This window comes from Vigna radiata, unplaced genomic scaffold (assembly GCF_000741045.1).
Source record: "Vigna radiata var. radiata cultivar VC1973A unplaced genomic scaffold, Vradiata_ver6 scaffold_23, whole genome shotgun sequence".
NCBI lineage: Eukaryota > Viridiplantae > Streptophyta > Magnoliopsida > Fabales > Fabaceae > Vigna > Vigna radiata.
Window position 1 is genome coordinate 516094 of NW_014541837.1, and position 12968 is coordinate 529061.

General features: G+C 33.4%; 1 pseudogene; it reads left to right on the forward strand.

Moving 5' to 3' along the window:
* Nucleotides 1-5870: 5870 nt before the first annotated feature.
* LOC106778503 overlaps nt 5871-12968 on the forward strand; it is a 9181-nt pseudogene continuing 2083 nt past the window's right edge.

Here is a 12968-nt window from a genome sequence, read left to right on the forward strand (position 1 = left end):
ACTAAACTTTATTTGTTGTTGGGGAATATGTAACCTTTAAAACTCTCATGTATTTGAATTTATTCTGAATTATATTATGCTTATTTCATTAATTGTTAGGGATTTTCTCCTTTACTCTATGCTTGTTATGTTTAACGCATTCATGACATGATTTTTGGTCTTCTTTGATATTGACAAATACCTAGAAACTTAGATCTGGAAAATTTCTCCCAAGGGAACTATTACCTAGACATAGGGATAAAACGCTTGGTTGTCTTAAGTTTCTGTTCATAATACAGAATTAATTATTAGGGATGCAAGACATTGTGGTCTAATAATTAAGGATATGCTTCTTTCCCCGAGACATTGGATTCTAAGTAATTTAGAAAGTGACATTGACATTTAATGAAGAAGATGAATTCTTATATGCATGAAAGAAAAGATGGTGAAATCTAAACCCCAACAACATTTTCATCTCATATTATCAACATCATCTATTCACTCTTGCGTTTAGCCTCAATTGATAAAATTGCATTCATATGTACTTTTATTGTATTTTCATTCAAAAACCAATGGAATTGTTCTTAAGTCTTAATTAGTTAAGATATCACATGACTGTTTAGTGTCGTGAGTCTTTTGGGATACGATACTTGGTCTTACCATTTTATATTACTTGATACGATTCGGTACACTTGCCGACATCTTAACACTTCACTCATGTCTTTCACTTCAAATTTAGATCTTAGAAGCAATTTAGTTTTAGAGACTATATCAATGCATGTACCAAAGATTAACATGTCATTCACATACAAACATAAACATATGATGACACATTCATCATTTTTAAATTTAGAGTACACACATTTATCAACATTATTTAGTGAAAAGTTATCATAAAGTATTATCAAGTTTTTCATTCCACTACTTTCGTTCTTGTTTTATTCCATACAAAGATTTTAAAAGTTTGCTCACTTTATTTTCTTTACTAGGGACAACACACGCTTCAGGTTGAGTCATATAAATTTCCTCCTCTAATTCACCATTTAGAAAAGTAGTTGTAACATCCATTTGGTGTATATATCACTAGCTTATGGATGGTTGCTAGAGCTAACAAAACACGAATAAAGGAAGTCTTAGTCACAAGGGCAAAGGTATAAAAGTAATCTATGTTGAGTTTTTGAGTCAAGCCTTTTGCCACTAATCTTGCCTTATATTTCTTTGTGGATCCATCAAAATGATATTTTTTCTTAAAGCTCTATTATCAACCAATGGGTTTTGCTCCTTTAGGCATGTCTACTAAAGTCCAAGTATTATTTTTTTTTTCAATTGATTCAATTTCAGTCCTAATGGCATTATCCTATTGTTATGCATCAGGAGCACTAGTAGACTCTAAAAAACTTTTTGGATCATTTTCAACTAGATAAGTATAAAAGTCATCTCCAAAGGAAGTTTTCTTCTTATGTCTTTTACTTTCTCAAATTCTCATACATGACATCACCATTATTATATATAGATTGTTAAGGTGTATCATCTCCACAATAATATTATGACCAATTACATCATTTTTAAGAACAAGAAATCTATAGACAACATTATTTAGAATAGCCTTATAACATATAATTAGAGGTTTTACAACATATTTTCCTTTTCACAATTTTCGTAAGCTTAGCGTTTTTAATCGATTATCACACGAGCATAATCGATTGTTTTTGGCTTTGGCAAAAGCCTCTAATCGCAGATAATCGATTATCCCATAGAATGATCGATTATTCTCACTCAAACCCAAATCTGGACACTTATGAGCAGATAATCGATATTCTTCATCTATAATCGATTATCATACAATTTTTGGGAAGTGATTTTTGAACAGATAACCGATTATCACTTACAATAATCGATTATCATGCGCATAGTTTCAAAAATAAAGTCGTTGCAGCATTTTATAATGGCTATAAACGGCTAGTTTCTCGATTTCTCTTATAAATAGCCCATATAATCAATTAATGATCACTTCTTTGTACCCAAAACACTGCTCAACCTCAAATCTGAACCAAATCTCTTCATTTCTTATTGAAAATATGGATGAATATGATGATGATGATCATAAAGACGATGGTCATCAAGATGATGATGAAGATGAAGATATGGATGCTCACATGGCGGAACCAGTACGAGCTGCTGCTCCTTCTGATGCTGGTCCTTCTCAAATGCCTTCATCCTCCACACTCACCATGGAAGAGCACTTTGCTAACTTGTCTAAACAATTGGAGGATATGAGTCTTGCCCAAAAAGCTCACTTTGAACAAATTTATGAGTGGCAGCAAGCTCATGAAGATTATGTGGTTGACCAATTTCATGAAATTGATGTTCACCTAGGGAATATTGAAAATCTCCTAAATCTTCAACCTGTAGAAAGACCACCGAGTCTTGAGTTTTAGATTTAGGATTCTATGTTAGTATGCTTTGATGATTGTTTGTTTTGACTTTATGTTTTATGTTCTTCTTTATGATGAAAAATGTAACCTTTCTTTTCATGAATAAAATGATCTCTTATTTTAGTGCATACATTGTTTAATTGAGGGGGAGATCATATCAAGGGGGAGCATTTTCAATGATCTTTTTGCTTATGATCAAAAAAGGGGAGAAGCAGTTAATGCAGTTACTACTAACCTGTTTTTTGTTTTGTCTGTCAGTTTGTATTTTATGCAGATAAACCCCAAAGTTGCTTTTAAACAAGTATTTTTTATCATCATCAAAAAGGGAGATATTGTTACCAATGAGGAGCATTGGTAAATTTGAAGACAAATTATTTTAATGATGCTACAAGAAGATAGACTTGAAGAAGACTGTTATAATTGTTTTAAAAGCATCTTAGTAGTTTACAAATGTATTAGGAATGTTTTTGAGCATGTAAAACTTAGAAATTTCGTATCTCTAGAATTGTTACGTATACAATTGATTATGTGAAGCTATAGTCGATTATCCTGAGCATTCTTGAAAAACCATTTAGCTTTGGAATAATCGATTATAACTCCAAATAATCGATTATCACAGGTATTGATGAGAACTGCCAAAATCTCTGGAATAATTGATTTTTCGTCAGAGTAATCGATTATTACTTTTTGAAAACCTCTATAATGGACTCGAATAGTCGATTATAACTTATTATAATCGATTATCACTGGCAGTTGTAATGTGTTTTTTTAAATTCAGACCTGTAGGCTATAAATAGGTGTTTTAAACCCTTAGAGGGTAACTCTGAGCTTTTTGAGAATACAATTTGTCCTCTAAAAAGCTAGGTCAAGTGCTTTGCCTGGTCTCGTGAATAGGAGAAGCTCACGCTTTGTGAGTCAAAGGTCGAAGCAGTTCTCTTCGAGTTGGCAAGGCTGTCATCTTCCTGTTTGTTTGTCAAAGGAAGATCTTATTTGCATTGTTCCGGTTCGTTGGTCGAAGGAAAGTGTAGAATCCTCGCTTCCGGTTCGTTGGTCAAAGGAAGCACCCTTCCGGTTCGTTCGTCGAAGGAAGGTTTTGTCATTACATTTTCATTCACTCTATTGTAATATGTTAAATTGTTTTTTAGTGAAAACGTTAATCACCTTTTATAGTGATTAACAACTGGACGTAGATTCTTCTGAATTGAACCAGTATAAAAATCTAGTGTGTTAATTTTTCTACTCCCTGCACTCTTTACATTTTACGCATATCAATTGTTCGATAAATTTTCTCTAAGAAAATTAATTTTTTAAAATAGACCATGTTAACTTGATTTGTGACCGAACACGTTTTCCGCTATATTACTTTTATTCCGCTGCACGACTTTATTCGGTACCGATTGTTTTAACCGACAGTGATGCCTTTAAAACTTTCTTGAAACACAATGAAAAAGATTTTCTAATGCAGTGGAAATAAAGGTGATTTAATGTAGAACAAAGTCGACTAAAAATAAAAGTGTAGGGATCAGAGAAATCAAACACTGCTTTTTATACTGGTTCAACCAACCTTCCTACATCTAGTGTCCTTCCAATCACAGGAAGCAAATGCACTATAATGATCAAGGTTTTTACAACAAGGCTTTTATAGTGACCTCACGTCAAAAATATAAAACACCTCTCTAACCCTCTAATCAAAATATAGGCATACAATAACAAGACCAACAACAAGAATCCCCTCTTCTACTGTCTCAACCCCTTTGAGAAACCCCTCAAAGTCAAGAACGCAACACGCTCTTCTTCCTGTAATCACAACAGGGAAACAAACCAATCTTCAGCAGATTGTAAATCTTGATCTTGTAGTAGACACCTCAATGTGTAGATAGATTAGCCTTTCAATGCACAACAATCTTGCTCTTTAAGAAATCACAAGTAGATGATCACCATAGTCTCTTCTTTGATTCTTGGAGCTTTTTCCCTTTCTGTAAGACAACACTAATCTGAAAAATATCACAAAATCGTTAGAATCACAAAACCATTAGAATCACAAAACTTCTTACAGAAATCAAATTCGCATCAATTTATAGAAAATCACAAGTCTAACGCATTTTAATCGACTTTGCTACTAATGCAGTCGAATATAACAAAACAGTTATGGCAATTAGCAGCAATCAATGAAATTAATTGAACACACATTAATGCAGTCGATTTACATTTAATGCTTGGTCAACCAAATTAAAAATATGATCGTTAAACAGTTATGACAAGCATTAACAAAATTTCAAAACATAACAAACTTAGGCGAATGCAATACACATGTAGTCGACTATGTAACAGTATAAAACATAGTTTTGAAAAACTTTCTCTTTGAAAAATCTCACAGCACATTTTGAAAAGGTTTGTGCAAAGACACGAGTTTTAATCGACTCACCCCATAATGAAGTCGACTTAAAACTGTTGTTTTACCACACAATTTAAAGTTCAACATTCGTGCCTGTGATTTTTCTTTTCTAAAAGCATGTGTCATGCATTCAAGTATAAAATTACATATATAGCACAATGAAATGCAAATAACACTGTAACAACATAAACATGTTCCCATATAGCCATATAACATGAAAGCATAAAACATGTAACACATAATACACATGTGTTATTAATTATGTGTTGTCATCATAAAAAACTAGAAACTCTGTGATTGTGGGTTCAGCTAAACCAATGCTCCCCCTAACAACAATTTCAACAACATTCAACACAAACATCAAAATTTGTGAAGTCAATGGAATTCAAAATCCCATTTGACATAAGTCGTTCAACTCTTTTTTTAGAGATGTGACCTAGACGTCTGTGCCACAATGCTCTTGAATCATTATTGTCAATTTTTCGCTTAGTACCAAATGATTCTGTATTGAATGATTCACTGTAGGAAGTTGTCGTATCAAGTACATAGAGCTTATCATTGTCTGAAAGTGAACCAGTCCCAACAATATTTGAATTTAAAGACAATTTGATTTCACGGTTTCCAAATGAACACAAATATCCTAATTTGTCCAAATAAGAAACTAAGACCAGATTTCGTCTAAATGACAACATAACAAAAGTGTCTTTTAAATCCAAGTAGAAACCAATGCACAATAATAATCTAAAATGCCCTATAGCTTCTACCTCTACCGATTTGCCATCTCCCACATAGATCCATCTTTCAGAATCAATTGGTGTTCGGTAGCTTATACATCCCTTCATTGAAACACTGATGTTAGCCGTTGCACCAGAATCTAACCACCAAGTGTACATCGGTACTAAAGCTAAATTGACCTCAAAACAGACCAAAGCAAGATTGTGCCTAAAGCTTATACGATCAAGGATTATCTTCATGTTCTTGTTCCATTCTTTAAAGAAATTAGCAGATATTGAAGCAATCATAGCTGTATATAGAATAATAGACACAAAGGAATTAAGCTCATGCCGTAAAATTAATAATTATATAAATATAATTCAAATAATGGTTTATCCCATCTCAAGACACCTAATGCCCCATCAATATCAAGTCTTTGGACAATAATGTTAATTGTTAGAGGTATCTTGGTGTAATGATCAACACTGATAATAAGAACATGTCCAATAAAAAACCTATCTTCGGATAGATTTTATATTGACATGTAAAAAAACATCATAATTATCACACGTTACCATCACAAGTACTTATACAATTCGACCAAATATTAATCTTTCTTTGGACCGACCAATACTCGTATGGATATGTATAAACATGAACATTCATAATTTCTCTATGAACTACTCCGGATAAAAAAGACTCACTTTGGTTATTTCTTAATTATCAATAGCTCATTTAAAAAATTATAAACGACCAAAATTGAATTTTATTTATTCCTAATTAATTATTAATTTTACTTTTACTTTGTTTCAAAATATTTAAATTTTGAATTACTTTATTTCAAAATTTTATTTTATCTTAAATTATTTTAATTCTTTATCTTTTTCACAAGTAACGGGTCCTCACCCAAACTAGGAACAACCGCACGGGCCAATGAGCTCATTGTAAAACTAGCCCATGGCACAGAGAAGAAAGAGAACAATGTTAAGACTCTAGCAAGTGTACCGAATCATATCAAGTAATATAAACGGTAATACCGAGTATCGTTTTCCCTAGAGACTCATTGGCCTAGACTATCATGTGATTTGTTGATTATTTAAGACTTGAGAAACGAAATTTAGTGTTTATAATGCAAAACAGAAAATAAACATGCATGCAAAGGTTGATCAATTGACCAAGAAAATATGCAGGTGAACTATATGGATGAATTATGATATTAGGGTTTCCAACTTTATCCTACCACTCATGTATTTACGAATTCTACTCCTTCATTAATGTCAATGCCACTTTCTAATTTACCCTAAACCCAATGTCTCGGTGAAGAGAGCCTACTCCTAATTACTAGTTTCAATGTCTTGTCTCCCTAGCAACTGATCATGCATTACATTCGCACAAAAGCTTAAAGGCAATCGGTCCTCCTATCCCTATGTCTAGATTTCCCCGTGTGTGTCCATATCGACAAAATCAATGATCATGCAATTGAATGAGTTAAACAAAGCATGCATAGAGTATAGAGGAAAAACCCTAAAAATTAATGAAGTAAAGCATATAAATTAAGAATCAATTCAATACATGAGAGTTTGAAAGGATTACATCGTTTCCCCAACAACAATGGAGGTTTAGTTCACCATGAACATGGTGAAATTAGATGAAAACAATGAAAAGAATGAAAGATAAAACCCTAGAATTTGTAGATTGGAGCTTTTGCATCCAAAATCCGCCTCCGAAGGGTGAAAAGAGTGTTTCTGCGTCTCCTTCTGCCAAAATATACCATCTCTGGGTCGTGCAAATCAATATATAGTTCATAAAAATCAGCAAAAACTAGCCCAGGCCCAAGAGACTAGCGCTCAGCGCTGGATTACCGCTCAGCGGTAGGCGCGATACTCATAAATGTCGCTTAACATTGACGCTCAAGTGCCTGACAGTGAACTCTCTAAAGAGGTCGACGCTCAGCAGTGAAAGTGCCACAAAGCGGTGGTTGCGACACTTGGATTTTCCCTTAGCATTGGCGCTTAGGCGTTGTCCAGAGAACTCCTCCATGAGGCTGACACTCAGTTGAACATCAGGCATTAAACCAAGGAGGAAACCCTCTAGTGAAGAAAACATAAAGTGGTTGAATTTGGAGAGCTTGAACGTCACTAGGAAGAGTTAAATGAAACCTCAAGATTGGATCATCAAAGCAAAAGTTTGAGCCACAAGAAAACTATGCACAAGCTGAAAGCTTTATTGCTAAGCATAGAAGAATGAAGTTAAGCGTTAATCTTAACTTTTATAAAAATAGAATGCTAGTCTATTGTAGGAAACTCTTCTCTTAGACCTTTTCCTTAGAATTTCTCTTTGTACTCATTATAACACATTTTAAGAGAGTATGAGAGAGGGACAACAACTCCATAATCTTATAGCAAGAATCATTAACATGAATTTGAACATTTTCAATGATGAGTGAGAGAAAAATCATCATTGTTTTGGAACATTTTCAACAATGAGTGAGAGAAAAATCATCGTCATTTACCTTTTTAGTGCATTCAACTATGAGTATGTCACTACATTTTGATTTTACTACATTGGCGCAAGAAATGTCGTTATTCAACATCATGGTATGTCCTTTTTATATTAGTGATATCGAACAATAATCATCAGTGGTATATCACTTGAGTGAGACTATCTCACTTGAGTGACTTGTCTTCACAAAACAAGAAAAACTTGTGATTTGAGTTGTGAAACCACCACTTAAACAATCTCTTATCTTAAGTAAATTAATATTGATTGAATGACACTAAGCTCAACAGAGAGAGAATTGATCTCTCTTTTACTTAAGCATTTCTTAAACATTATATAAAGAGATAAAATTTTAATTCCAATAAAAAAAATATATTTAAAATTATCTGCAAATTTTTTATCCTTTATTCACTCTAATTTAATACACATAAACCAGGACTTATACTTTCGAAATGTATAATTATCAAATTCAACTTTCGCAATTTTTTTTTTGAACATTATGCTATGTTATTACTTGCCATTCTTATTTATTCTAGAGCTAATTCTCACTAAAAAAAATGTTATATAATTTTCTAAAAATATTGAAATTTTAAAAGGGCAGAAAATTCTTCATTTTGGAAGTATGACGAAAATTATACTATTATTTCCAATGGAGTGTTGTTGGTATTTAAAAACCCGATTTTGGGTTGCAGAGAACTGCGGATACAAAAACTTGAGTCTAATAACAATCATTGTCTTACGCATGAAAATAAAACAAAATATCCATTTAAAGAAAGCCTATATTATCAAATGAGTAAAAAAGAAAGCAAATCATAACAAAATAAACTAGTTATTTAAAAACAAATTAAAAAAACTAAAAATATGTTAAAAATATAAAATTATATGAAAACAACGTTAGACTAAATACATAGTTATACTTCTCTGAAGAGATACACTTCTGGTGGAACAGGAACAGAAAAAGTCTTTGATTAGGACTAATTATTATAGTTGAATATAACCTATCAACTTGTTCTAAACGGACTGTTGAATTGAATTGAATGAAACTAAAACATGCATTGAGAGAAGTCTGTCCAGTCAATTGTTTTCTTTTCCAAAACTCATTATTATACTTTTCTGTGGAAAATTTTAATTTTTTAGCTTTACCGTTGTCTAGTCGTAACTTTTGAAAGGGAATAAATTCCAAAGCATGTGTGTGGAAAAGAATGACAATCTTTGTTGAGTGACACATACTATTAACTTTTGATTATTTTTTATTTTTTTGCCCTTTTGAGTTTTGAATATTTTGCATTTGACTTGGGACTTATATTGATAGAAAGGGTCATGGAAGCACTTTAGTACGTAATAATTGGAGTCCTAAGCATAGGTGGGAATAGAAATTGGTTTGTTGTGCTAATGCTTTGGGCAACAATCTGCCGCAAATAATAAGTATATCCATTTGTGGGGGTGAGGTTGTCAAAGCCATTTTACACATGAAAAGTTCGATGTGAATAAAGTTCTTCCACACTTCTCCTTTTTGGAAAAGTTGAAGCAGCAATTATCAAAACTACCCAAATACACTGTTTTTTTCTGGCTTTACCTAAACAGAGTAATGCTTATTAATACTTGAAATTTAGTTTCATCACAGTAGTGTGCTTTTTGGTTCTCTTATAGTATATGTATGTATAGTAACAAGTTGAGAGAAATGATATAAGGTTCACATGTTATAATTAAGGATGGACAAAAAAATTCTGCGAAGAAATTCGCATTCGCAGATAAAATTTATGACAGATAGTTGGTACTCGTGGATATTTACTATCTGCTGGTTGCGGGTAACAGATATTTTAATACCCACTTATAAATGAATGCATGCATTATAGTATATGTAAACATACATAAAATAAAAATAAAAATTTAATTTATATTTTATTAAGTTAAATTTAATTAACTTACCATCTTTTTGCTTTGGAGGTAGCATTTACTTTTTGCTATAGAAAGGAAACGGTGATACATTTGCTTTCAAGAAGTTGACGGTGCATTTTGGGAGGTGGGCTGCCAGCCGCCACATTTTTTTTTCATTGGATGTTAGCACTTTTTCTTTTAGAATGAAGGTGATTAGATAGAAGAGCATCAGGTACAGCTTGGTCTCGGCATATTGAAAGTGCAGCACGGGTTTTGTTTATATTAAAGCCTTCTAACATTTCAATTTAATTTCAATGGTTCAATTGGTTTTTCTTTTATGCTCACATTCATGGTTTTTTTTAGTTGATTTTTACTTGCTTTTAGCTTCACGCATCTTTAGCATTTCTTTCTTTTCTTTTTCTTTTTTTTTTATTATTTTAAGTTGCAATGTCCATTTAAATTCTATAAGTTAGCAATTTCATTTCTAGTTTTGTTGCACTAAATTGGTTCACATGTTTTCTTTGGCATTTCAATTTTATTTTCTCTGCAATGATGCATCTTCTAATTAATTAATTTCCTTTTAATTGTGTCACATAAGTTTTTCTTAATTTATTTGTGATGTTATGTTAGGTTAGTCGGGTTGGTCATTAATGATATTACATTGCTTCCTTGAGATTTCTTGGACTGTCTTTATGTTTATTCTGCTTTGTCTGACCCTCTGTGAAATCTGTTGTCTGCCTGCGAATAGGTATACGCTTAGTTGTCGAATCGGTGTCAATTTTTCGCTTAGTTAATTAAACTGTATGGTGAATGACTGATTAAATTTGTGCATTGCATTCGCTTAGTCTGTAATTTTGAAGACCGAATTAGCCTTCGCTTAGTTGGGTGATTCGTGTCGGATTTGGATTAGAGTAGTGAGTACTTGTCGTTAATATGTGATTGGAAGCATAGTGATTGAGTTAATAACCAACCATTTTTATTCTGCATTTGATTCCATTTTGCATTTCTGTTGCATCTGTGTTTTAATTTAGTTATCCGCATTCACAAACCATTCACAAACCCCCCACTACGTGTTAGACCTAATTCCTGAACTGCGATTTGGTCCTTGAGAGACGACCTAGGAGTCATTCCCTAGCTATACTGCATTTCTCATATGCAATCAAATTTGTATGGGCCGCGACACCTATCAGTGGTCTATTAGGGGAGGTTGTTTCTTTGTTTATGTTTCAGTTTTTAGGTAGTTTGTTGTGTCTTGTGTACAATTTTGCATGCTTTTCGTGAATTCTGGACTGTGATTAGGTTGCTAGTTTCCCTTCACTGCATTGATACTCTATTTTGTTGGACTCCTTGCTCTTCTTTGCTTGGAAGATAATCATGATGTTTGAGAGTTGAATTGATTGTGACCGATTACCTGTGTGAGATTTGAGCCATTTGGTGATCTTTCTTGTGTGTGATATGTCTCTGGACTGCTTGCACATTTGCCTTGGCTTGACTATGTTGATAATTCTTGATTCATGCACATTTTGTTGATTGAGCCTCTCTAGCCAGATAGCCTACCCTATTATGATCTCTTTGTTAGCCCCTTTGAGCCTATACTTCCCCCATTTCTTTGTTTTGAAGCTCATACAATAGCCTAAGTGAAAAAACCATGATCACCTGAACCTTAGGAATTTTGGAGCTTTGGAATTGTTTTGGGAATAAGTGTGGTCTCTTAGGAGTTGCAAATGAATTGGGTAGTGAGTCCTCTTCTTGCAATTGCACTGTAAATATCATGTATCTTTTCTTTTGAATTGTGTGTTGAATAAAAAAAAAAGAGACAAAATGAAAAAAAAAGAGAAAATACAGAAAATTTTTGTGAATAATGGAGTCAAGAAGAGGATGGAATTAGAGGTTGTGGGTGTGTTTGAATATGTTTACACTTGTTCCCCATTGCTCCTCTGTTCCTTATGGTTTGTAGCTTCTTATCCAGATGTATCCTCCCTTGTCCTTGGCCCCATTACAACCATGAAAAGACCTTTTGATTTGAACATGCATATGTATTTGAGTGTTGATATTAGAGGCTTACCAAGTCTATTTGTTAGTGTATTTTAGTTGCAGGGAAATTTTGGGAAACATCATTTAGAGCATTAGGGATGGTGGCGTGATCATTCAAGACTCAACATTTAGTCACTTCCATTTTAATTAAGTTGTAATTTCGTTTTCTAGAAGCCCTTAATTGGAATTAGGTGTTTTGGACCCCTTTAGGAGCATTTTTGTAAAAACCAATTGTGGGGACCATGTGGCATCCCTTTAGGGCTGACTTGTAGTGTGTGGACCCCACCAAAATTAAAACTCTCTGTCATATGGGGTGGGAAAACCGAGCCACACACTATCACTTCCATATTCATGATTTTGGTTTCATTCTCCTAGGGTTTCTTTTGTTTGAACATGCTCTCATGGGTGCTTTCTTGGTGCCACAGTTTGGACCATTTTCAATGAATGTTATGTAGATTTTTTTCTTCCCTTGACTCACTCTTGGCTGTCTTAACTCATTGGTGGTGAAAATCCATTCATTCCTTCTTCCATTTGCTTGTTTTTTATGTTTGAAGCTTGAACTTTTAAGCATTTCTTTGCATTTCCATGGTGATTGTTGGGTTTGAGTGACTTTAGATTTTCGTTTTTCCTCTCCTTTACTGCTGTTACTCACGTTTTTCTTTGCATTTTGGTTGGTTGGTTGATGAAAATGAGGTTCTATGTGAGTTTTGGGTTAAAGAGAGCTTAAGGTGTTGTGTGGGTGTTGTGGGTTTGGCTCTTTCCTTCCATATTTCGGTTTTGATGTTTGAAAATAGTTTGGAACCAGAGTTTGATGATGTTATTGGGGCTGGACATTGCTTGAGTTGAATGGTATAATGTTATTTTTGTTTTTGCACAAGAGCTTGAAGAAATGGAAGATTGGGTTGAGTTGAAGTAGTAGTAGTGTGGGTTTATTGTCTTGAATGGAGTTGAACTTTGAAATGGGGCGTCTTGGGTGTGTGTTTTCGGTGTGAGGAAGAAGAAAGAGCTGGAGGAGTGTGTTTGAGAGTGAAATT